The sequence below is a fragment of the Perissodus microlepis genome, chromosome 19 (assembly GCF_051167445.1).
Source record: "Perissodus microlepis isolate ML-2025 ecotype Zambia chromosome 19, ASM5116744v1, whole genome shotgun sequence".
Lineage (NCBI taxonomy): Eukaryota > Metazoa > Chordata > Actinopteri > Cichliformes > Cichlidae > Perissodus > Perissodus microlepis.
Genome location: NC_140479.1, coordinates 9,089,076 through 9,112,699, shown reverse-complemented (window position 1 = coordinate 9,112,699; position 23,624 = coordinate 9,089,076). Strand labels below are relative to the sequence as shown.

The 23,624-nt window shown below is 46.0% G+C and overlaps 1 protein-coding gene across 1 annotated transcript in view; it reads left to right on the top strand.

The window, feature by feature from the left end:
* The window catches only part of scaf8 (SR-related CTD-associated factor 8), a 75,816-nt gene that overhangs the window by 51,105 nt on the left and 1,087 nt on the right, over positions 1–23,624 (top strand). The gene's annotated exons all lie outside the window — the stretch shown is intronic.

Below are 23,624 nucleotides of genomic sequence, written 5' to 3'. Positions count from 1 at the left end.
TTTTTCTACCTTATCTTTAAGCGCATATTTTTTCTGCTTTTCTGTTGCGTGAGCTGCTGCCATGGCCCCTTTCATTTTGGCTGCCATATTTAGAAACAAGTAAGGAGTTGTTTCAGGGCGTGGCAGTGGTGGCTCTGATTATAGCCCTCCCTTTGTCTCACATGCACCTTATGACATCTCCTTCTTTGTGTTCATGAATGCTGCGCACACAAAAACCGTGTTCCCAGCACCTTCTGCCTAACCCTGCCAGCCTTTCAGACAGCTCTATGAGAAAAATGTCTTCCAGCCACAGCAAACCATTAGGGCTCACATCTCAAATCAGTTTGGTAATTACACGTGGACGCTGAACAGGCCAGCTCTCACATCTCAGCACCTCATATATAGTGGTAATAATGGCCAGATCACAGCCTACAAAAGGCAGCTATGAGAAGGGTGTGAGCATCGCTCATCGGGGAATCTGCAGCCCCCTCCCTGCGTCTCACGTACAGTAACACACACTCACATAGAAATGCACGATCTGTGACGATCCTATTAGAGAAGCCATAATGGCAGAACAAAGCGATGACAGTCGGAATAGCTGGACCGGGGGTGTTGAGAAGCCTCATTTAAGAGGCGAGGAAGTAAGACTGAGGTGTGGATGTGTGTCACTGTGTGTGTTGTGGAAGCCCACATCGAGCTGTTTTATTGCGTCAGCATAAAAACGAGACGTTTCTGGCTGAGGTCAATGCTTTCTGCTCCCCGTTGTGTTTTAAAGCAATAAACTGACAATACCAATATTTCATTTCACCGGCCCTGTCCTCACTCCTCGGTGTGTTCGCAGGAGTGGCAAAGTCAGGACCGTCGTCTTGTGCCAGGCCGACAGACAAACACAGAGGGGATGATGGGCGGCAGGATGACCGTCAGAGCCAATTACATTTAATGAGATGTGGAGTGACCAGAGCTCCCGAACGCTGCCAGATGACACAGGAAGCGTCCAAATGTATCCAGGATTCTGCCCTGGAAACATTGTGTGCTGGGATCGGTAGCGTGTCACTGGAAAGACTGATAATGGTTGCCCAGTTGATTATTGCACTACGTTTGATTACCAATAAAAAAGATGTGAATCAGTTCAAATGCAACAAGTTCCATTTGTAATGATTCACATTCCCTAACAACCTAATTTGTCTCTGAAATCCTTTGACACTCCTGCAGATGCATATTAAGATATGTTGATTTCACAACAACATGCTTGGTTAACTGGAGCTAAAATCCCCAAGGCTATGTATATCCAACCAAGGGGGATGAAAGGCTGCTTGTTGTGATCACAGATCCTGATCAGACTGTGATGAAAGGAGTAGAAATACTGTATCTGCTTCTACGACAGGCACTGTGGCCACAGCTGTAAACTGGCTGATATGGAGACTGGACAGGGCGGGCTGGGCTGGCACACCTGGCCAAAGAGCCACGTTATGAAACTCAAGCTTTGTGAAAGTTGCAAGGGAGTTTTAAGGAAGTAAGGCCGTGACGGTCATGTTATCAGTAATCTGAGACATCTCGACAAAGAAGGGTAGAAAGAAAATGGAACAAAGGACTTAAATTTAGTCCAAGAGAAAGAGCGACAGTGGCAGCTACCGCATGCTTTCTGAGTTCCTGAGGAAAACAAACCTGTTCCCTATCACACTGCTTATCAGTTCATCAGACCACGTGACAGTCAGGGCTGTCACTGTTATGTAAAAGATGCCTTGTTCACCTTTTCCAAGGCAGGACATGCTTCAGGTGAAGGACTGTCATGGAGAAAAGGCTTTAAACTCAACTACTTGCCCCAAGAAAGTTTCGTTAATGCTGGATTTAAACCTTTGCAGAATGATTGAAGAGTTCAGAGGAAAGAGTGAAATGCTCATGCCTGTTCTGACTGTGGTGATAAATGCAGATGGAAACAAATAGTTTGGTGTCAGTGACCCAATCAGTGCATTCATATCAGGATGATTCTCACAACGATTGCCTCCCATACCTCATCTTATATAATAACTAACTAACAACCCATAAGTTAACTTTAAAATATAGTCTACACATTTAATGGCTATTTACATTAAATCTATAATTGCATATGTTTAACTGCAGTATCATTTTCTTCACCTGAAGCCCCGACGAGCCCTCGGCCCCCCTTACATCAGCGTTATTCTCAGCTTTCTTAATACTGCATTAAGGAAGAAGATGTATAAAATATGATCATTTTCACAGATTATATCCATGACATCCCCAAACTCATTTTAATGTTGGTGCCTCCCTATAATTCAAGGACATATTTCAAATTAAGACGATGTTTCCTCGTCAGCCTGCTCTCGCCCGCTGCTCTCGCCCGCTGCTCTCGCCCGCTGCTCTCGCCCGCTGCTCTCGCCCGCTCTGCTTCTTTTTTAAAGTCTTTTGATTGATTGATTTTTTATCTGTGTAGTCCTTTACAGTTCTTTTACTTTCACCAACTTTCCATCAAAAGGTTTTAGCAGTCACTTCAAATCAAGCTTAGGCTCTAACCCACCCAAGAAGTTTTTTTAATTGAAGTTTGTTTAACAATCAGAGAACAGCCAGGTTAAATACAGTTCAGCGTCTTTTTCTCTTTTCAGTCTGACTACAGGAAGGTAACTGTCGTCACAGGCTGAGCTGTGCTCATGAATAAAGTGTAAAATCTGTCCTTTTGAATAAAGGGAAATGAACGCTTTTCTGATATTTTTGAGGACCCTAAAGTCTTTCTTCGTGACCCCTAAAAGGTCCACGAACCACAGTTTGAAACACCTTGGTTCGTCACACGGTTAGATTTCCTTCCACGGTACTCCATGTTGTAGTCTATTCAAGGCTCTCGGCCATCCCCCCCTCTCGATATCCGTGGGAAGGAGGAGTTTAACCCCACATTGTCTGCGAGGAGTCCGCAGTCTCTTGGCGCTCCGACCCGGGATCGTTTGGCGTGGACACGGAGGGATCGTGGAATTAGCTCCAAGAAACGCAGACTTTTTAATGCAGCGCTGGCATATTAAGAGTTTTCAGAGAGGAGGACGCAGGAGTGCTGCGGGGAATGTGTTTCACGGGTGGAAGCATTAGCCGGTAAGTTGTAGACGAACTTATTCCCAGTCACGCTGTTTTTAATAGACTGCCGTTCAGCTTAAGCGCCTCTCCCACTCTGCGCGAAAAAGTTTAACAATTTAACAAAGAATTGTCCAGTAAGTCGACCAGTGACTGAGGCAGCGATGTAATCCAACTGCAGCACGTCCGATTATCCAGTGATTTTAAATTTGAATGATTTCATAGAGAAATCTGTTTTATTCTGAGGGTTTCTGCCGTCGTGTAATTATTCATGTTGACAACGGTCTCCCCTTTCTTCCGTCTGTGGATCTGTCACGTATTAAAGCCTTCACCGTGGATGTTGTTGGACTTTCTTACCTGAAAAGCAGTAATCGTTATGTTTTATTGTGCGCTGTGAAGCAGAATTTGGGGTGATAAATAGAAGCACCATAAACACAAACTGTGCTTGGACACGATCTAAAAGTCCCACTAAAGGTATCTGCGTGGCTGTTTCATGTTGTAGCTGCAGCAGTGTCACAGGCTGCTTATTGCTTTTGAACTTCTTTCTCATTTATAGGCTGGGAGATGTGGGACACACAGGATGTATACTGATGTGAATTACCTGCCACTTGCATTGTTGTTTGGGTTTGTGTTGGGGTGGAAGGGCTCTAGCCACATACAGAGGCAACAAAAGGGCCCGGGACCCCCGGAGTGAAGGGTCAGTCCAGAGCAAACAGAGCTTTGGATTAAAGGAGGAAGGGCCCGGCATGCCTTTTGGGATGGTCATGGAAACACCCACAGAAAGGTGTCAGTCTTACTGTCCTTCTACCTTTAAATGCCACAGATGAGAATGAAACAGTGGCTAATGTTTGACTCGAAGAGCCGCCCGGGTCGCTCATTTATCTGTCTGATGGCTTTGGCTGGAGTCTGTCCAGTGTTTTGCAGCAAGACAGATTGGATATGTGCTTGCACTGTAAATGTAAATCATTTACTCCGGTCATTTTTATCCAGGAATTATGCTGAGCCCAACACGCACAGGAGGAAAAACTTCAGCAAATGCCTTGTGTTTATTTTTCTGCAGGGGGAACATGCTGCGTGCTCGGTTTATATTTCATCAGGCCTATCAGCCCCCCTGCCTCTTTAATGGACTATCCAGAAATAGTTATTTACTTACATAATTGCGTTGATCTCATGTGTGTTCCCTGTTCTTTTTGTGCGAGATCAGTAAGAATAGCGCCGGGTCAGAAGCACCGTGTGCATATTTTGGCCTCTGTGGTTCACATTTTTGCGGCACAGAAGTCCTCCGCCACAAGGAACATATTGTTTTTACTATTCTGTTTTTCCCTGGATTGGAACGGGGTCTTGAACCAGAGCAAAGCTGACCGAGTGTGGCCCGTAATTTCCTTTTAGTGGAAAACGTGATAGTTTAGCTGGTTCGTTCTGTCCTTCTGTGGCACGAGGGGCGAGTTTCATCTGGCAGGGACGTCAAAGTTGTTTACAAGTGATAAAAGGGTGAGGCCACGCTGGCTTCTCTTTGGGTGGCACAGAGTCGCAGGCTCAGAAACAGCATGACTCTGTGACATAATTACAACTGGAACTGCAGTCAGTGCATCAACAGCTGATGCACTTTGTCGAGTAACGTTAAGAACAGTCATCTAACTGTCGACTGCTCTTGTCTTTGCTTCTTTTTGATGCTCCGTGTGAAAAGCAGTCTTGGTCAGGCACAAAAACTTGGAAGTGTTTTCCCCTGACTGCGCCTGTCATCATTAATTCTCAAAGTGCTCGCACACTGGCCGAGAAACGCCAATGTTTCATGTCTTCTCCTCTGCACATTTTTCTCCATATAAGGTGCATGGGTAACATCTGTGCTCATTGTCACACGGGGATGAAGGCCTTTCACTGTCTCTAGGTAGAGAGGCCCTGAAGAGGGAAACCACAGGGACTCCACACGAAGGAGACAAAAGGATTTGAAAGGATCACATTTAAATGAGCAAAAACTTGATTTCTTTTCAGTTTCTCGGCACGTTCGCTTTCTTGATTCCAGTGAAATGCCATTTTGAGGCTTCTGTTTGGGCTGCACAGTCGGGCGAGCATAATGGTGGCCTGCGTGCTTCTATTTCTTGCTGCTGTGGTTGAATTTATATTTGGCTTTCAGAGTGTTTGCTGGTAGCCCATTGCCAGCAGTGTCTGGAGTGGTTGCTATAAAAAGCAGGTGATCTAAAAGCTGCTGTTGACAGCATCTTGGCCAAGACTTCTCATTTCATACCGCGCTCACCGAGAGGCTGACCAAAAGACACGTGGCTGGCTTTGACCCCTTCTTGGATTCACGCGGCTACAGGTCGAAGAGCTATCACGGGCGCAACACCGAGGTTATCCTTCTTGGCTTTCAGCGGACGCTTGGACAACAGTAATAACCGAACCCTGTCGCTGAAACGGCAAAAAGAAGCCGCCGAGTACTTTGAATGCTGCATAATTCAGAGATTCTGAATTTAACTTGTTTTGCAGTGGATACTGGGCTGGTGGTCGCACACACACAAGCGTGCGTGCATCCACTTTGTGAGATTTGTTCAGTCAGCTTTGTGTATCTGCTCTAACACCGAATTTCCTGCTTTGCTGCACATACTGAACCTTCAGCCCAGCTCAGCGGAGCAGCACACTCATCCAGCTGAGCCGGCCCATTCATGCTCCTCCTCACACTGGCTCCTCTCTTTGAGGAGATTCATTTAATGCATTGGGCTAAACGGAGCTTCGTGCTGTCTGGGTCACCTGCTAAAGGGAGGCAGTAAGGTTTTAAATGCAGGCAGGCATGTAAACAATTGGGGTGCAGATGAAGAAGAGGATGGCGTTGCTCTTCACGTGTGATTCAGACTTTCATTAACCCCAAAGAAATAACTGTTAGGCTGTTACTACGCTTTTATTGATGGCCTTATATATCATGCAGCGATTGGTGAACACGAGGGAAAAAGCTCCCATGGCAGCAGTTGAGTAGCAGTGCATGTAATTCCTGTAAGCTTGTTAGATGGCATGCAATATTTCAGTCTGGTAATGGTGCTGTTTCAGCATTTTGAAAGCGGACCAAGTGATTTAAAGGCCTTGAATATAAAAGCAGTAGTTTGTATTATCTAAATGTGTGAACAATGAAATGAATGACAGTATGGCGGCTACAGAGACCTCAGTCGGAGGGCGTGTGATCGTCTTCGCTCAAAGCATATTCCTCCAGAGCATAGCTCTCTGTGTAAACCCTGTTTGAAGTCTGGATTGTAAATTCAGACTGGAAGCAGTCGAGCTGCATCACGTCTCTACTGTGTACACGAGAGAGAAGTCTGTATTTACATGATGTTTGTGTTCAAAAGATGACGCGTGCTGGCTCATTTGTCAAGCAATCAACAGCCCAGTTTGTATGGAAATAACCCAGTCTGTCCCCACACACACACACACACACACACACACACACACACACACACACACACACACACACACACACACTGGCTACAAGCCTGCTTATAACAATAGAAATTGTGATTGATCTGTCCTACCTCAGTCCAGTAGCCATAAGGTCCCACTTACTATCTGGGCCCTATTGGAAAGGCAAACACAGCTGGTGCTACAGGCTAAACGAGTGCCCGGCGCCGGGATGTTCAGCTGACGCTGTGCGTCTTGCATTGTCCTCCATGATGGATGGAGCAAATTCTGGGTACACATTTACAACAGCATCCCAGCTGCTCAACAGCGGGTGGATGTAAACTATTTTTATTTTTGTTTTAAAGAAAACTAAAAAGCCCTCACCTCTTTTTAAATAATTTTTTTATTATTAATTTGTTTTTTATAGTTAATTAAGACACCACATTTCTTGTCATACTCGTCTAACAGGTACCCAACTGCAATGGGATCCTTTCAGAAGATGACAAATGATGAATCTGGGCGATACAAACGTCGGAAATAAAGTTAAGATGCACATAAATCCATCATGGATGCAACTGTATCCAGTAGTCCATTCATCCCAGCCTTACCTTCAGCAGTCAAATATCAATCATCACAATTGCACAACTGCAGTCTTGCAGGATATTGATGTTGCTTCGCTTCGTTCGCTCGCTCAGAAGCTCGCTCCAGTCCATGTCCTTATCTGCACAGTTTCCTGGGCTTTGTGAAACATGCAAAGTGTTTCGAGGGTCTTTGGCAGCCGTTGCATTCATGTTATGTTGAGGAACATTTTCAGGCTCATTAGCACCCCTCTGCCCGTCCAGCCCACTCCCTGCTTAAACAGTCGGTGGTTTGATCTCTGAGATAGATAAGCTCTATTCTTTACTTCTTAGTCTCCAGCCTTTGTCACGTTGGCGTGCGGCCAGTGTAAACACAGACGGGGTCCTGATTGCTTTAGGTAACCAGCAATCCTGACGTCCAGTCATGGAACACGCTCAATTAAATATTCCTCTAAAATCCTTTTTTTCCAAAGAGGTAAAAGTATTTAAATAACCTGTTTCCTGAGCTGATATCATCATTCAGGCTTGTTCAGCTCACGGGCCTCGTCTGTTCGAAGGAAAAGGATATAGAAGTGAAGGGCTTCATTGTGCCACAACAAGAGCAATGAAACAGAGTGTGTAAGAACATTTTATCAGGTTAATGTGAAATTGTGGCTAAATGGTGTAAGACAGGCCTCACATCCTCAACCTAAACCGAGCGGTAAATCAGTCAGGCTGCTGTAGGAGAGCCTGCGTGTGCTTATTTTCTATGGCACCCCTTCTCTACCTCAAACTGTAGTTTAGACACTTGGGTTTCCCTCCCAGAAACTTCCAGCTCCACTTTTCTGTGTTCGGCTAGTGCCAGGACACTGAGGATCTGAGCTCGACTGTTACGTAAGAGCCGTTTAATGCAGGGCTGGGCTTCCCTGGCTGCGAGTGACAAACGTACCCACTGCCCAGCTGGCTCTCTGTGACACTCTGGCTCCACAAGAAACTGCCGGGATGGTTTTTCACACCTGATGGCTGCAGGTGCCAAACACCAAGTGGCTTTATCTACCCAGAAAGTACAGACCGTACAGACTCTGTTAGAGGAGAAACACTTGAACCGAGGAGCAGGGCCACTGTTCGCGTATCTTTACGTCCAACAACACAGGATATTTTCTCATGGATATTTGTGCTACCAAGCATAGTGCTTATCTCACAAGTGCATCCTTGGCAAGTTGACATGCACAAAAGACACAACATTTAGATAAAGTCAAGGTCGGTATTCTCTGGTTCTTCCATGGTTAGTCATTCAGATTACAGGGTGCGGTTTGCAGTCCAGCGTGTTGTAATATGGGACAGCTGTGCAGATTTAATACACTTCCCTCCCTCAAAGAAGTCAGAGCAGGCGACACTATACACCCTCATTCCTGCAGCTTCACTCATACCAAATCCATAAATCTTCCTTTAAAACTTGATGCGGCGACGGTCTGAGTCTGATGGAAGGAGGTGTGAAGGGGGTACCTGAGGCTATTACAGGTATTTGACATTAAGGTGTCACTGGAGCTCCGAACCTGTCTGCTGCTCAATCCTCATGTTATTTAAGGTGCTGGAGCAACGAAAGTGAAGCGCCGGGTTTATGGACTGTCATTGATCCTGGTGTCTCTGTTCATGCAGTGCACTTTAAATTAGAAAAGACGTCAGACAGCATCAGATAAAGTTGACCTAAAAAACTCTTATCAAAAAACCCCCCAAAAAAACGGGTTAAACATTGTTTGGGAATATTTTTCTTTAGGTTTTTGACCTAGTTTTAGATAAGTGCACTGATTCCACTTTCACATACAGAAACATTAAAGCAAACCTTTGACCTCTGCAGTGAGCCAATCTTGTGGCTCTTTTATGATTTATAATGAACTCACTGGAGGATATTGAAGGGGGAAAAAGTCCTTGTGTACAAACTTCTGGAAATCCGGCAGGGCAGCCATGTTTCTTGACTCAATGTTCATATGCAGCGGTCCCCACGAATTGGTTTATGCCCAACAATATTTTCATGGACCAGCCTTTAAGGTGTCACGGTTAAATACAACAAAATAAAAACCCCCAAAAAAGAAGATTTATTCATAACACACGGGAAAAGACCCAGAGAAACCGAGTTAACAATAAAAGCAATAAAAACCCTGAAAACCATACATTTCACACCCGAGCCTCAACTCTCGTGGCCCGGCACCAAACGAACCGGGGGTTGGGGACCGCTGTTCATATGGGGTCTTTTTGAATTGCTCTTAGTTTGGCCCCTCGCCCATGAAGCGTTTGCCTTCGGAGACCCTACCAGGGGCAAATTGGCCTGACAATCTAGCTCTTGGATTACGTGGGCATGCAAACCCTTCCACTGTGGGACATTCATGCATGGGGAGGGTTTATGCCGCTTGGCTAGCGTGACAGAAGAGCTAGACGATTACAGTCTAGACTGATGCCCGCGACCCGGATAAGTGGCTGAAATTGGATGGATGGGTAGCTGGACCTTTATTAGGGCTTTAAGGCAGGTTCTCGGCTTCCATGCTTCATGCTTAACCAAGTTCCTGTCTTTAAAAGGTAGAGCTCATTGACCCATCTGTCTCTTAGCTCCAGCTTGTGTTGTGACATTTGCATCAATCTTTCCATTTGTCTTGTTTCAAAAAAAGTAAATAAGCTTTAAGGTCAGCTGTTTCTTCTAAATGGGAAATCTCTTGAGTTTCTTGGTGTTTTATTTGCACAGTTTTCAACGCCGCGGAGTGAAAGCAAACTTGAAAAGGTCATGACTCTGCCTCTGTTGAGGCGTTTTGAGTCCGGGTTAAAGACACACCGTACCATGGGCAGAGCAGGAGCTTGTATGGGTTATCTCTGACAACCACTCAAACATCCCAGGTGGTTTGTCGCACTCAGCGAGACCATTGTTGGCCTTTCTGGATGGATCTGACTGGATGTGGAGGCTGTGTGTGCTGCAGTTTAGGGGAACGAGTGACTCACAGCTACAGACGATATACAATACAGGGAGTGCAGAATTATTAGGCAAATGAGTATTTTGTCCACATCATCCTCTTCATGCATGTTGTCTTACCCCAAGCTGTATAGGCTCGAAAGCCTACTACCAATTAAGCATATTAGGTGATGTGCATCTCTGTAATGAGAAGGGGTGTGGTCTAATGACATCAACACCCTATATCAGGTGTGCATAATTATTAGGCAACGTCCTTTCCTTTGGCAAAATGGGTCAAAAGAAGGACTTGACGGGCTCAGAAAAGTCAAAAATAGTGAGATATCTTGCAGAGGGATGCAGCAGTCTCAAAATTGCAAAGCTTCTGAAGCGTGATCATCGAACAATCAAGCGTTTCATTCAAAATAGTCAACAGGGTCGCAAGAAGCGTGTGGAAAAACCAAGGCGCAAAATAACTGCCCATGAACTGAGAAAAGTCAAGCGTGCAGCTGCCAAGATGCCACTTGCCACCAGTTTGGCCATGTTTCAGAGCTGCAACATCACTGGAGTGCCCAAAAGCACAAGGTGTGCAATACTCAGAGACATGGCCAAGGTAAGAAAGGCTGAAAGACGACCACCACTGAACAAGACACACAAGCTGAAACGTCAAGACTGGGCCAAGAAATATCTCAAGACTGGTTTTTCTAAGGTTTTATGGACTGATGAAATGAGAGTGAGTCTTGATGGGCCAGATGGATGGGCCCGTGGCTGGTTTGGTAAAGGGCAGAGAGCTCCAGTCCGACTCAGACGCCAGCAAGGTGGAGGTGGAGTACTGGTTTGGGCTGGTATCATCAAAGATGAGCTTGTGGGGCCTTTTCGGGTTGAGGATGGAGTCAAGCTCAACTCCCAGTCCTACTGCCAGTTTCTGGAAGACACCTTCTTCAAGCAGTGGTACAGGAAGAAGTCTGCATCCTTCAAGAAAAACATGATTTTCATGCAGGACAATGCTCCATCACACGCGTCCAAGTACTCCACAGCGTGGCTGGCAAGAAAGGGTATAAAAGAAGAAAAACTAATGACATGACCTCCTTGTTCACCTGATCTGAACCCCATTGAGAACCTGTGGTCCATCATCAAATGTGAGATTTACAAGGAGGGAAAACAGTACACCTCTCTGAACAGTGTCTGGGAGGCTGTGGTTGCTGCTGCACGCAATGTTGATGGTGAACAGATCAAAACACTGACAGAATCCATGGATGGCAGGCTTTTGAGTGTCCTTGCAAAGAAAGGTGGCTATATTGGTCGCTGATTTGTTTTTGTTTTGTTTTTGAATGTCAGAAATGTATATTTGTGAATGTGGAGATGTTATATTGGTTTCACTGGTAAAAATAAATAATTGAAATGGGTATATATTTGTTTTTTGTTAAGTTGCCTAATAATTATGCACAGTAATAGTCACCTGCACACACAGATATCCCCCTAAAATAGCTAAAACTAAAAACAAACTAAAAACTACTTCCAAAAACATTCAGCTTTGCTATTAATGAGTTTTTTGGGTTCATTGAGAACATGGTTGTTGTTCAATAATAAAATTATTCCTCAAAAATACAACTTGCCTAATAATTCTGCACTCCCTATACACATCCTCTTTATGTGTGTGTGTCTTTGAGAATATGACTGCTGAAATATGTGAGGCCAGTGTGGTTCTCATGCTATGCAGCAGCCCTTCTGCCCAAATTCTTCTCAGCTGAATAATGAGAAGTCTGTGTTACTCTGCATAGCTCTCTCAAAGCCTCCAACATCCATGTTGATGGAGTAGCTGCATACGAAGCGCCTGTTGGTTTTCAGCGGCTGTGAGTTTTGATCTCTATCTCACCTGCTTTCATGGTGGGAATCCTGCTTCCAGCATATCAAAGGAACATAAAAAGTCATTTTTAAAGATTTTTCTACATCCGCCAAACAGCCTTTTATATCCTCATTGCTATTCCCCTCGCATGTGACAGGATCCGGTGTAAAGTGAATGCATACAGAGGTGAAGTCATTCATTATAAATCATTTCCACTTTGCAGGGTGAAATCATTTATTCACAGTCTCATGAGGTTAGTGATCCAAGGAGCACACCCTGACTGGTGACTAATATGCGGCTGATGTTGTGTCACTCGGCCCAGCGACATGCAGCAGATACTGTTTGGTCTCCAGGTTACTGCGCTTCATCTCGTCTGTCATTGCAAACAGCTACTAGGAGGCTTCGTTAGCTCAGGCTTTTAGAGGGGACAGGTTTTTGTTGACGAGTCCCAAATGTCTGTTTCTTCCTGGCAGAATAACTTCAAGAACATATCACAGTTATTACAGTAATTTTGTCTCTTTAGGCGCTTGCCCTGCCCCTCTGTAGTAATTTTGTGAGCGAGCGGTTTTGTCTCCAGCGGGAAGCCCTGCGGTCTGCTCGCGTGGAGAAATCTGCTTCACTGGAAACTTGCGGGTACCATTTTTTATACTAATAACGATATATTACAGCACATGCGTGCACGCTGGCATGCCCGGGCTTAAGCTAATAATAACAACATTGAGAAATGCCAGGAACTGGGTTTTCCTGACAGTTAAGATGATTGCTGCAGTTCAAGGAGCTGCGAAAGCTGTACTTACAGTCATATTGTGTTATTAGCCTCGTGCATCCCTTTTTCCTCCCCGTCTGTGTGATTCATATATGCATTTGTACTTGATCAAATTTTGATTCCAGTAATTGGAAACATATTGTTTTTCATTGTTTTCCACACTCAATTGGCCCTTAAGTAAAACAGAATAGTAAAACAGGCCATTAGTTAGTGGGCAGTGATGATGTGTGTGTTTCTCTCTAATGGGGGTTGTCTTAAGTGTTCATGTTTAATCCCAGACGTGCCTGCTGCTTTTGCTAATTCTATCATACAGTGCCACGGGCTTTCCTAAGCCAACAAGTATTTTAACAAGCTGGAAGGCTGCGCTCATTTTTTCCGATCTTTTCCCAGCATCCATACCGTCATGTTTAATGTCTTGAGGTGCAGTAAGCGTTCAGCTAACCACTAACTGTACATGGAATAAAAAACATCGAAGAACCGTCTTGATGCTGCGTGCAGCCACGCAGCAGAGTCGCTTTGATGTAGTGTGAAGCGAAACAGCTTCACCAGGACTACAGACAAGTCGGATCAGGCCGGAGTGTTTGAAGTGCCTCTGCTGTGTGCCTTTGTGGTCATTACCGCTGCTTAAAGCGGGCTGCAGTGCATCAGTCCTGCCAGAAAAGCTCCTTTTGTTGTTGTTATCATGCATTGATGGCAGCACAGTAAGATCTGAGCAAGTCTGAAGTTTTTGCTTTTCTTTTCATGTCTCGCTCTTTTCTTTTTAATACCTTTCTCGTGGTGGGCACGGGCAGAGCGCTCCTTTATCTCCACCAGCAATGAGAGAAACGCTGCATTGTTGGTACTTGGCCATTTGCCTCAAGGGTTAAGTATCCATCTCCATTCCCTCTGAGCCCCCGCCAGCTTATGAGGGAAAGCCTGTGAATAAATGCCACCCTTGTACTCCCATAATGGAACAGCTTGACCTTTCGTGACCTCTGCCGGTCGAAGCATCTGCCTGTCGATTTCTCCGGCCCGTCCCGTGGGACATCGCCGGGCTTTCACATCTGCCTGTGAGCGGTGATTTGATTAGTTGAGGAATTTGTTTTGCTGAATAAAAATTAAGAGCCGGACTGTAATTTTTCAAAGTCAGAAAAAGAATGGCCGCCAGCTGAAACATGCTGTAGATTTACTGTGTAATCGTGTGAAAGTGCTGGTTTCTTTGTGGGCATTGTGCATGACGACTGCATAATGAGCATGATCCTCATTGACATTCTTGATCCTCCCTATATGAATGGGATAATAACGAGTTTGGCAGGAGCCTTAATTTAATCATGTTGGTAAAAGCGGCGCATATGCGGCACAGCTGCCGGTGCTTAGCTGAGCCTCGCCGTGCCCTTCGCTGAGGTGGCGTTCGGTGCCCGCTTTGGCTTGTTTTGCGTTATCGGCCTTTCTGAACCACATTCCTCTCTGAAAAGGCTTTGCAGAGAAGGACAAAGGAGTTAGCTTTGCGGAGATTTGCCTCTGACTTTTTCACAGCCATCGAATTGGTTCACGTGCCTGTGCATCGCCGTGACTTGTGAGACTGGTTGCACAGGTCACTCTTTTGTTGTTGCCTTTCTTTAACTTTGCAAGTTAAACACAGGTGCCGCTCGAGTGCTTTGTCCAGCACCTGTTGTGGATTATAGGTCGATAAAGGCTAATTTCTTGAGATAGTTCCGCAGTGAGATCTAATCTGGCCCTCGCCGTTTCAGCGAGCTTTGCAGAACCCGCGTCCTGATGTTGGGATTCAAAATCTGTTCCTGCTTAGAGTGAAAAGGAGGCGGAAAATTCACATGTTTGCTCGCCTGCATTAGCAGACACATTTTCACACAGTGTTGTGCTCCAGTGAATCAGGCTAGCCCTTGACACAGTTTTGGACAGAAACTGTGTCATGCACTGGGACGAGGAGACACGCTCACCACAGGTGGTAAACCTGTTCATAAGTGTTGAGCTGCAGGAGCCGGCACTGTGGCATTAATACACACACACACACACACACACACACACACACACACACACACACACACACACACACACACACACACACACACACACACACACACACACACTCATCATCATCATCATCATCATCATCATCATAGCTTCATGTTCTGCTTTTATTCCACCAGGTGTTGCTGTTTATTGGCTGTTTGATTTCCTTTTAATCAAAAAGTCTTTAAATGTAAGCAAATAAAAATCTGACTTTGACTGCATGACTTTGCATTAAGCTCACATTGCATTCCTTCATTTGCAGATACTTAGACTTTCTCAAAGTGTAAGGAAATTCATACTGCCCCCAGTTGCATCTCCTGTAAACATGTAACATCTTACAGTCCCGGCTCGTATGCAAGAATCCATCCACCATATGCAACGTGCAGCTAACAGCATTCGCCGATTGTGGAGGAAGTGGATTGCTGGCATTTTGGGCCATGCAGTCTGTAACCCCCTCAATAAAATATCTGTGTGTGTGTGTGCCTGGCTCCTACCAGCTGTCTCACCCATCATCAGTGCTTCCAGGATGTTTAGCAGACAGTCCAGCTCACATTTGTTTCCTCTTATCTGTGCCGTGGACAGTAACAGTTACTGTAAGTTCTCTTTAGCCTGTTTTTGGCCTCCAATAAAACTCCGTGTTCAGGTTGTTAATAACCAGACGACTCGTGCGTCTGCCTTCCCGAACATTCGACCAACTTGGCTTTAATTCACAACTTGTTTATTGTCAACTCTGTTTGATCAGCAGAGAGTTCAACAGAGATTGTTAGCTCTCCTCTTCAGTAAAGAGTCGGTTGCTGTGAGGAGCATGATGTCAGAGGATGGTTACTTTATGCGGTAATTTACATTTCTTTGCCTGTGAGCTCTGTTTACTAAAGCCGTGCTGTGGGATATGTCCTTATTAGAGGCAGCAGACTGGTTAAGGACGTTTATATGGTGAATAATGTGATTGTGCATAAACTTGCACATGTATAGGGTCTAAATACAGCGAGACATGTCTAAACAGAGCTGATTTCACCTGATGGATGGTTTATATAGCCCTCTAGCCTGTGGTCCTGTGTTTACAGCTCTCTGATGTAGGTCCATGACACGATGCCGACATCTCCACCGCTTTATCAAACCATCTACAGCCGGCCGGCCGACTCCTCTCGGCTCGGGTAGAGGCGAGGATGTGTATTTGTAACACGCTGGCTCGGCAGCGTGACGAGAATACCAAAACCTCTCCGGTGAATCATCACTTTAAACTGAAAGAATTGCGTCCCTGCAGTTGTGCATTTGTGATGTGGTCTGGATTTGCATGCTGCTGCTGCAAAGAACGGTCAGTGCCAAAAAGCAGTGCAGGCCCGAAACTTGTTTCAAACAAGTTAATCCCCCATTCACGAGGAGAGGGATAATCCTGCTTGTTTGGAGTTTGGAGTTCACTTGTTTCCGGGAAAACAGATCAGTGCTGCCGTGTTAAGAAAGGTTTTCTACACGACAGCTAGATTTGCACTTAATTATGTCACGTCAGCATTTTTGTGGTGAGTCAAATGAGCTGGCATCTCCGCCAGGTAAACAAACAGTCTTTCATACCTGCCACTGTGTTCAAAGAGAGTCTGTAATAAGGACATTAATTACTTCAGGTAATGACTCCCAACAGTTTATTGAGCGGCAGGTCCTTTGTTACCTATGTTAACCTTCACCGCAGTGAGCAAACCAAGCAGACGGGCCCAGGCTAGTCTAACCACCTCTGATAGACTTGGAGCATCGTCTTGGCTTTGGCTTGTCAGTGTGTCGCAGTTTAAGGCTTCAGCAGACATGACGGTGATGTATGAATGGGGGTGAGAGTGCTGAGCCAGCGCTCACCGTGACCTGGTTGTTGTCTGGTTTTGGTTTTTTTCACCTATTTATCAAAAGTGAGGTCAGTTACTTGTGCTGTTGCTCAGATGGTGTCCTAACCTGTGTGACAAAAGAATAATGCTCGATAACTCGATCAGTGATTCATGTCCCGTCTGGCCTGACTGCATCTACACTTTAGCCCTTTAATTGCCCATTAAAAGCGAGACGCTGCCAATTAGAGCGCGAGTTCACCCTGAACATATGGCCCAGTTTGGCACAGGGACACAAAGTTTGAATTACGATTTCTTTTTCTGCTTTTTCGAGCTTGAATCAGACACGAGCGATCCAACAGCAACAGATTTTTGAATTGGGGCTTTCCCTTATCCAAAAGTGACTGAGAGTGCCGTGAGTGGTTCTCTAAAACGAGGATGGGGGAGGCCACAGGGGTAAACTCCCTCTGGCGTCAGAGCCCCTCAAGAATGCAGAGGGGGATTAATGCATGCATGTGGCAGTGATGGATGGGACGAGGCGCCACACGCACTCGCCCAGACATACACCCACAGAGCATCTGGATGCAGACGGTTTGGCCCTCCCCTGCAGCAGGATGTGCCAGCTTAGCAGGTGTGTGCGCGGCTTGTGTGTCTGCTGGAACAAGGCCAGCCGTGGTTGTTTGCCCTACTACCCCAGATAGAGCTGTAGCCACCAGCCGCATGTCATTTTGATTTGAAAGCGCAGCTTTCATCTTGCCAGCTCACCTCTGGGGCCTTTTAAACAATTCACTTTGTCCTTCTCAGATCGCAGATGAATCGATTGCCGCTCCCTCAATAGCTTCTTCTTTCCTGTTGGGTTCGGTGATTGATGCTGAATATGCGCCGTAGTGATTTCTGCTTTCTGTGCGAGAACATCGATTACTGTACGCGGACGCATCTCTCTTCCCCCCGATCCGCGGCGCCTCATCGTTTCCTGCGTGACCTCCAACAGCTGTGCACCTGAGTCGGTCCTGCAGCGGTCAATGATCTTTGATGGATCACCTTGGGGATCCTGAAGTGTGCCTCACATGACTGCCACAGTACACTACAGTGACCACTGCAGTGCTAATGAGCGAGTGGGTCGCAGGCTGATTGTATTAATCACTAGAGCTTATGAAACGTAGCGTGTGACGGATTATCTCGCCGTGCACAGCGGCAGTTGATTCCAGTGGAGATAATAGAGTTTGCCGGTGGGTTTAATGTCGGTGTTTTATGCAGACATTTGCACTCGGACGTACAAAGTCACTGTGAACTTTGTCTTTATTGATGATGCCTCTGCCCTTCCTGAAGGTTACCACCGAATGCTGCGATGTGATGTGTGGATATCTGTCAGCTGTTGTGCTTCGCCCCCTCTTCATGGGCAGGGCTGGCTGTTTACTCGTCCTCCCAGGAGCCTCAGGGTCTCCTGTTTCGCCACATGTTTTGCATGTTTTGCATGCACTGCTGCCACTCATGCTATTACTTCCATTCACCGCCAGGCGTTTTCTCCATAACTTGAAGACAGAGGGTCTCTAATGGTGCTCTGCTGCGAGCCGATCACAAGAGAATCGAGCAGCTCGGCTGAGATGTTCTGCTGCAGCACAGATGTTGAGACGTGTGTGAGAGCATGCTGATTGCACTGGAAAATCAATCCAGCTAAATCATGAGAATACCAATCAGCCTGAATGCCAGATACTGCAGCTCTGGAAAAAGTTCAAGTGCACGCTGTGTGTGCGCATCTCGTCTTTTTCCTTTACAGATTCAACCCTCTGAATGACCTTCCTCTTTCCATTAAGCTGCTTAATTAGCAGAGAAGCTGATGGAAAGCTGATTTGCACCTGGAGTCTTCCAGCTGTTTGTTATCACACACACACACACACAGTCTTCTTGATTGAGAGCCTGTAACCTATTCGTCCCTCTGCCATTCCAAGCATGCACATAAAAAGTGCACATTCATGTGAACATGCGCACCCTTGTGCAACAGATGGAAGCTGACACACCCTGGAGGATGTCCTCAGCCCGTGTCCCCTCTAAAGAAAAGGCCCCAAAGATGTTTAAACAACATTTCTCACATTAGATTTTAACACCGTCAGTGTGAGCACAGAGCGCAGTCCCTGCAGTGTTGTTAGCTGAGAGCCCGAACGCACACATCCCGGTTTATTTAAAGTTGGTGCCGAACTCTCGGTGCAGAGGCCTGCTTCGTCTGACAGGAGCACCACTGTGCAGAGGAGCTGACGGCAGGGAAGCTGGCGGGAAAAACGGACATCACAGTTTGGAACAGAGGGATGAAGAACAGATGATTAATAGTGGGAGGGATAACCTTTGAGTCTCTGAATGACACAGAAGACACAGCGCTTCATGATATTTTCAGACTTTTACATTTGTGGAAATGAACATAAAAGATACATTTGTTTGTTTCAATCATAGATTTGTAAAAGCAGCAGGGTTCGGGGTGAAACACAGTGTTGCACAAAAGACCTGACCTTTCACCCTGGCTTAAAGTATCCCAGCTTAAGTAAATTCCCTCAGTCTACCCCACCTATGTGGGGGGATGTGTGTGAGTGCACATCCCCCAGACACACACAATAAACACACACCCGCCCTGCATTGCCCGGTCCGTCCCACTAGGCTTTATTTTGAAAGCAAATCCAGACTCTTAATATTCCAAATTGATGTTTCAATGTGAGGCTGTGTGCTAATTGCTGCTAAAATGAGCAATTAAGCTCTATTTATTTCCTCCCAGTGGATGTTTTACTCACAAACTGCTGAAGACTGCAGTCCCCAGTGAACGGGATAATCGATGGCATCAAACCATAAACGGCCTCCAGCCACGGGAACGGCTCCAGCATGCTGTTTATGAGAGAGATGACTGATGTCACGATGATAAATAGCAAATCAACAAATCTGTATTTTAAAAATTGATTTTAAAGGTATTTAAAGTCAGTTTTTTTTATAAGGCTCAATTCATCCATTAAGTCGTTAATTTCTGCTGCAAATTCTGCTCTTTTTAATAATTTATGACACTGCTGGGATGAACTGTCCAAATGTGATATTATAGATGGGCTTTTAAGTGCATCATATGTTTATTTTTTTTTTTTCCCAGGGGGGGGTTAATTGTTTAAACTTTGATTTTAAATCCGGGGTGAGGGGGTGCAGATTCTCTCACACTCTTATTATTGAGCCCGGTGCCTGAAAGGGGGGGGGGGTTCTCGAACTTCTGCTGACTTGTATTCCTGTCAGTTACGTCATTCCCTTGTTTTTCACGACAGCTGCGCTGCTGCACACATGAGCTGCGTTGGTGCTTTCTTGAATTACGTCTTCATGTAGAGCAGTGTGACCTACAGTCCCCATGAACTACCTAGTTGGGTTTTGGTTCAGCTCTTGGAGATGTGAATGGAAATCGTGCAGAGATTTGAGCACGTGTGGGGATTTAATCTGGCTGTGTTGATCGGCGCTTGTCGGAGTCTCAATTCATCGTAATTAGGGGTCAGAGCATTTGGCCGGGAGGAATTAGACCGAACACCTGCTCTGTATGAATATGGATCACAGCGGCCCTGCCTGTCTCCTCTGTCTTTCTCGCTGCCTCGCTCTTTTCACGTCTCCCAGTCACTCCAAGTGTGTTGTTGACCAACCTTTTAGCTGCCTCCATCTATAGCCGGACAAAGGCCTTTGAGAGCAGCTCAGACTGGGCCACGAGGATCATTGTGCTGTTAACAATGTTGTTTAGCTCTGGTGAACGCTGCTGATATTGTGTCCCGGAGCTGATGTCTGTGTGTCAAGCAGAAGCAGCCGGCTGATGGAAGCCTATCCACAGCTGCTCGTACAGCGTGCACGGACGTGACTTTGAATCGCCATTCAGACCACAATGATTTTCTGGAGGAGAATCCATCTGAACGTTCTCGTTATATGTGCTATAAGCGCTGATACGGCGTGATACGTCCCCAAGCATCCAGTAATCTCTGCTCGGTTACTCTGAAATAAAGTGAGAGAGCCGTCTGGCACACAGGGTCCAGTTCTGATGTCGTGCTGTGTTCTGGTGTGGCTTTGTTAATGGGTCCAGTTTGACTGTGACCACAGTTATGCGAACCATAGAGAAATGGAGGCATGCGTGTGTTTTTAGCCCGACAGCGGTCTCAAATTTGTCTCCGCTGGGAGACGGCTTAGTCACAACAGTTTGAGAAAGTCGAATTCCCGGGAAGTTTTGCTTTTTTGTTGCATTTTAAATCAATTCCCTTCAAATTAGGACTTCCTCCCCGGCCAACAGAAACGTTCAAACGGCTCAGGCATGTCGCTGTCCCGCTCTTTTTATATTCTTCTACACTAAACACGCACACATCTCTCTCTTGGTGGTGGCTGGCTGCCTCCTTGGCCTCCTCTTGGGGTCATTGTGGTATTTAGGGTCAGACAAGAGCTCCAGTCATTGCGCCCTCAGCAGTGCCTCCCAGGCAGCGCTGCAGCCATTACACGCCAGCTTGTCTCGGCCAATCCCCTCAGACTGCTATGGAAAACCGCCTGGGCTGCAGCGGCCCTGCGTCCTGCTCCTTGCCAACGGAAAAGCTGGATGTAGGAAAAACAACACGTTGGAGTAGTGGAGCCTTTCTGCGCTGGATGAGCGTTATAAAACATCCTTGCCTCTCTTCCTGAGAGAGCTCTTCTGTCGAGGACCTTTCACTTTTTCCTCTCTGGTTTTTCCTCTTGGCGCTCCGTTACCCAGGGTTACCCTCGGAGGATTGTGATTCGCTGCTCCTCCAAAGCCGGGAGGGAGTTTCCACGTGTCCTCCAGTGTGCCTGGGTGTGTGTGTGTGAGTCAGATGCAGTGTGTGTGAGTGTTGCTTTAAGACTGAACGAGCCTCCCCAGAGTGAATCCAGATCAGAGAACAGCAGCTAGATTTCTCCTTTGCAAGCTCTTCAAAGAGCTTTTAGATTAAAGCCCGGGCCACGGAGGTAAGGTCTGCTCTGGACTGGAGTTTTATCTTTGTCTCCCTTTGTTTCTCCTGTTTACTGGATTAAGAAGAGCCTGGAGTGGAGAGGCTGCATTGTGCTCCCCATTATCAGATGCACAGGTGTGGTTTACACTGTGTGCTTGCATGTGTGAATGCTGTTTAGTTCCCACCTGGATCTGCCAGCTTCACTTTGTATCTCTTGTATCCGGCCTAACTCCATGTACTTGCTTCCAGCTTGCAGCCTTGTACATGAAGACACAACAAGGTCGTCTTTCTTAGTCTGAGACTTTATTGCTTCTGCCGGTCGTCGCGTTCGTCTGGCTCACGAGAACAACTTTGTTTGACAGACTTGTTCCTTTGTCTAAACTTTGTGTGAAGTTTCTAGATGTTTGCATGATTGTACAAAAAGTGTTTGGAAACATTTTCATTTTCTTGGCATTAGTCTGGAATGGCGGTGGCATACATGTATAAATCTTTCAGAAGGCTGCCATGACATTTTTGGTCGGCAGCCAGGCTCAGAGCTTCTAAATGTATAATGAAAAAGTCAGAAAGACACTTAACAAGCACTTTGATGGATGTTTGGTGGCTTTGGCTGGATCCACCGCACAGTATTACGGGCTTTCAGCAAGTGATTCATAGATGGACATTTCTGCTCATAAGCAAACAACCGCGGGATACTTTAAATCCGGTTCGTATGACAAAAACTCAGCAGGAGACGGCGTGGTCTTTGGCTTCAACCACCCTGTTTTCTCTTCTTCTTCACTTCCTGTTGTTGTTTTTCTTTGCCTGGAAAGAAACGACAGTGTTTTGCATGACTTTGAATTTAATTTGTGAGTCTGAGAGTGAAGCTTTACGCGTGCTGTTGCTTTAAGAGCCGAGCTGTCACAGCGCCAGAGGAAAGTGATAAGAGACTAGTCCCACGGGCTGTGATTTGACAGGAGGAAAGCGGTGCGATTGTGTTAACACTCACAACCAATAACAAATGACCTCATAGCTCCTAGTGCACAATGATTCAAAAAGAATGAAACCTTGTTGGTATCCTTTATTATATTTGAGGTTATTTTGTCACTTTCACTGTGATATATTCTTTTCTTCAAACAAAACCTTGCCTGTATTTTCAGCAGGATTCCTGTGTGGTGGCAGAGTGGGTTTAAAGCTGCCCTAGCAGCAGCGTGACGTTATCGTGGGGCTTCAGGGAGTGCTCCTGTGTGTCACTGCTGTGTCCGGAGTTTTTCCTGCTGCTCTGTTTCTATAGTTTAGATTCAAGGACACGAAGGGCCAGGTTAGGAAATCCAGACTCTGCACGTGTGGGTTTGAGTTTAGAGGTTGGAGCTTCTCTGCTACAAATGCACGGTGGTCTTGGTGAAAGGAAAAAAAGGCAGTTACATCCTCGACAATTCACATACCTGCTGTGTTTACACCAAAATGAGGCGTGGCTCATTCCTCACCGTTATCCTGAATCGCAGACCCAAGACACACACGGTGCCAGACTAAACACGGAGCTTACGTAGGAGTCACCCAGGGCCGGGCTGAGAAGAATGCCAGGTCACAGGGTGTGTGCCGAGGAGCAACGGGGTGGCAATGCTCCCTTTGCCCTTGAGCAGATGGCCTGTAGGAAGCCTTTTAACGTGAACAGAGGACTGAAGGGGAAGAGGGAGGGAGAGTTCACGACCGGGTGCAGCGGTTCGCAGCTAAAAAGGAAGACTTGTCTCGTTGTTCTCCGAAAACAGTCGCACAATGCTCCGGTTCGGCGCGCAGCAGAAGGCAAACGTGTGCCTTAGTTTGTGTGTTGGCACGCCTTTGAGCCTTTCATACCCACAGCTCTGCTCTCCCCTGAATAAACTTTGCAAGAAAAGCATCAGTGGTAGCGTTTAGAAGAAAGCCGTCGTTGTGACAAGTTTGACAACAAGCTTTATGTTGATTCCCGACAGCTGCTTCCTTAGTCTTTTACTCCTGAAAGAGAATAGTTTAGTTGCTCTCCATTCATGTAGAAAGCATCTGAATCAGTCTAACTCTGTTTTTTAGCTCCTTCTGCTCTGCTTGGCTCTTGAACAACAGAAGTCAGGCGGTAACGCGGGCTATCGTTGGTCAGATTACTACTGAAGACGAGGGAAGCGTTTGACCATATACTCCATCAACGCTCCCAGCTTGACTTTTTCCAGGGTTCGTAAGAATAATGGCAGCAATTTTCCCAACTGTGGGATAAATAAAGCATCTCGTGATATATCCGGAAATGTATTCCTGGAGAAAAGCTGCTTCAGTAACTCAGGATTATATTTCATGCTTATATTCAACATCTTCTCCTTATA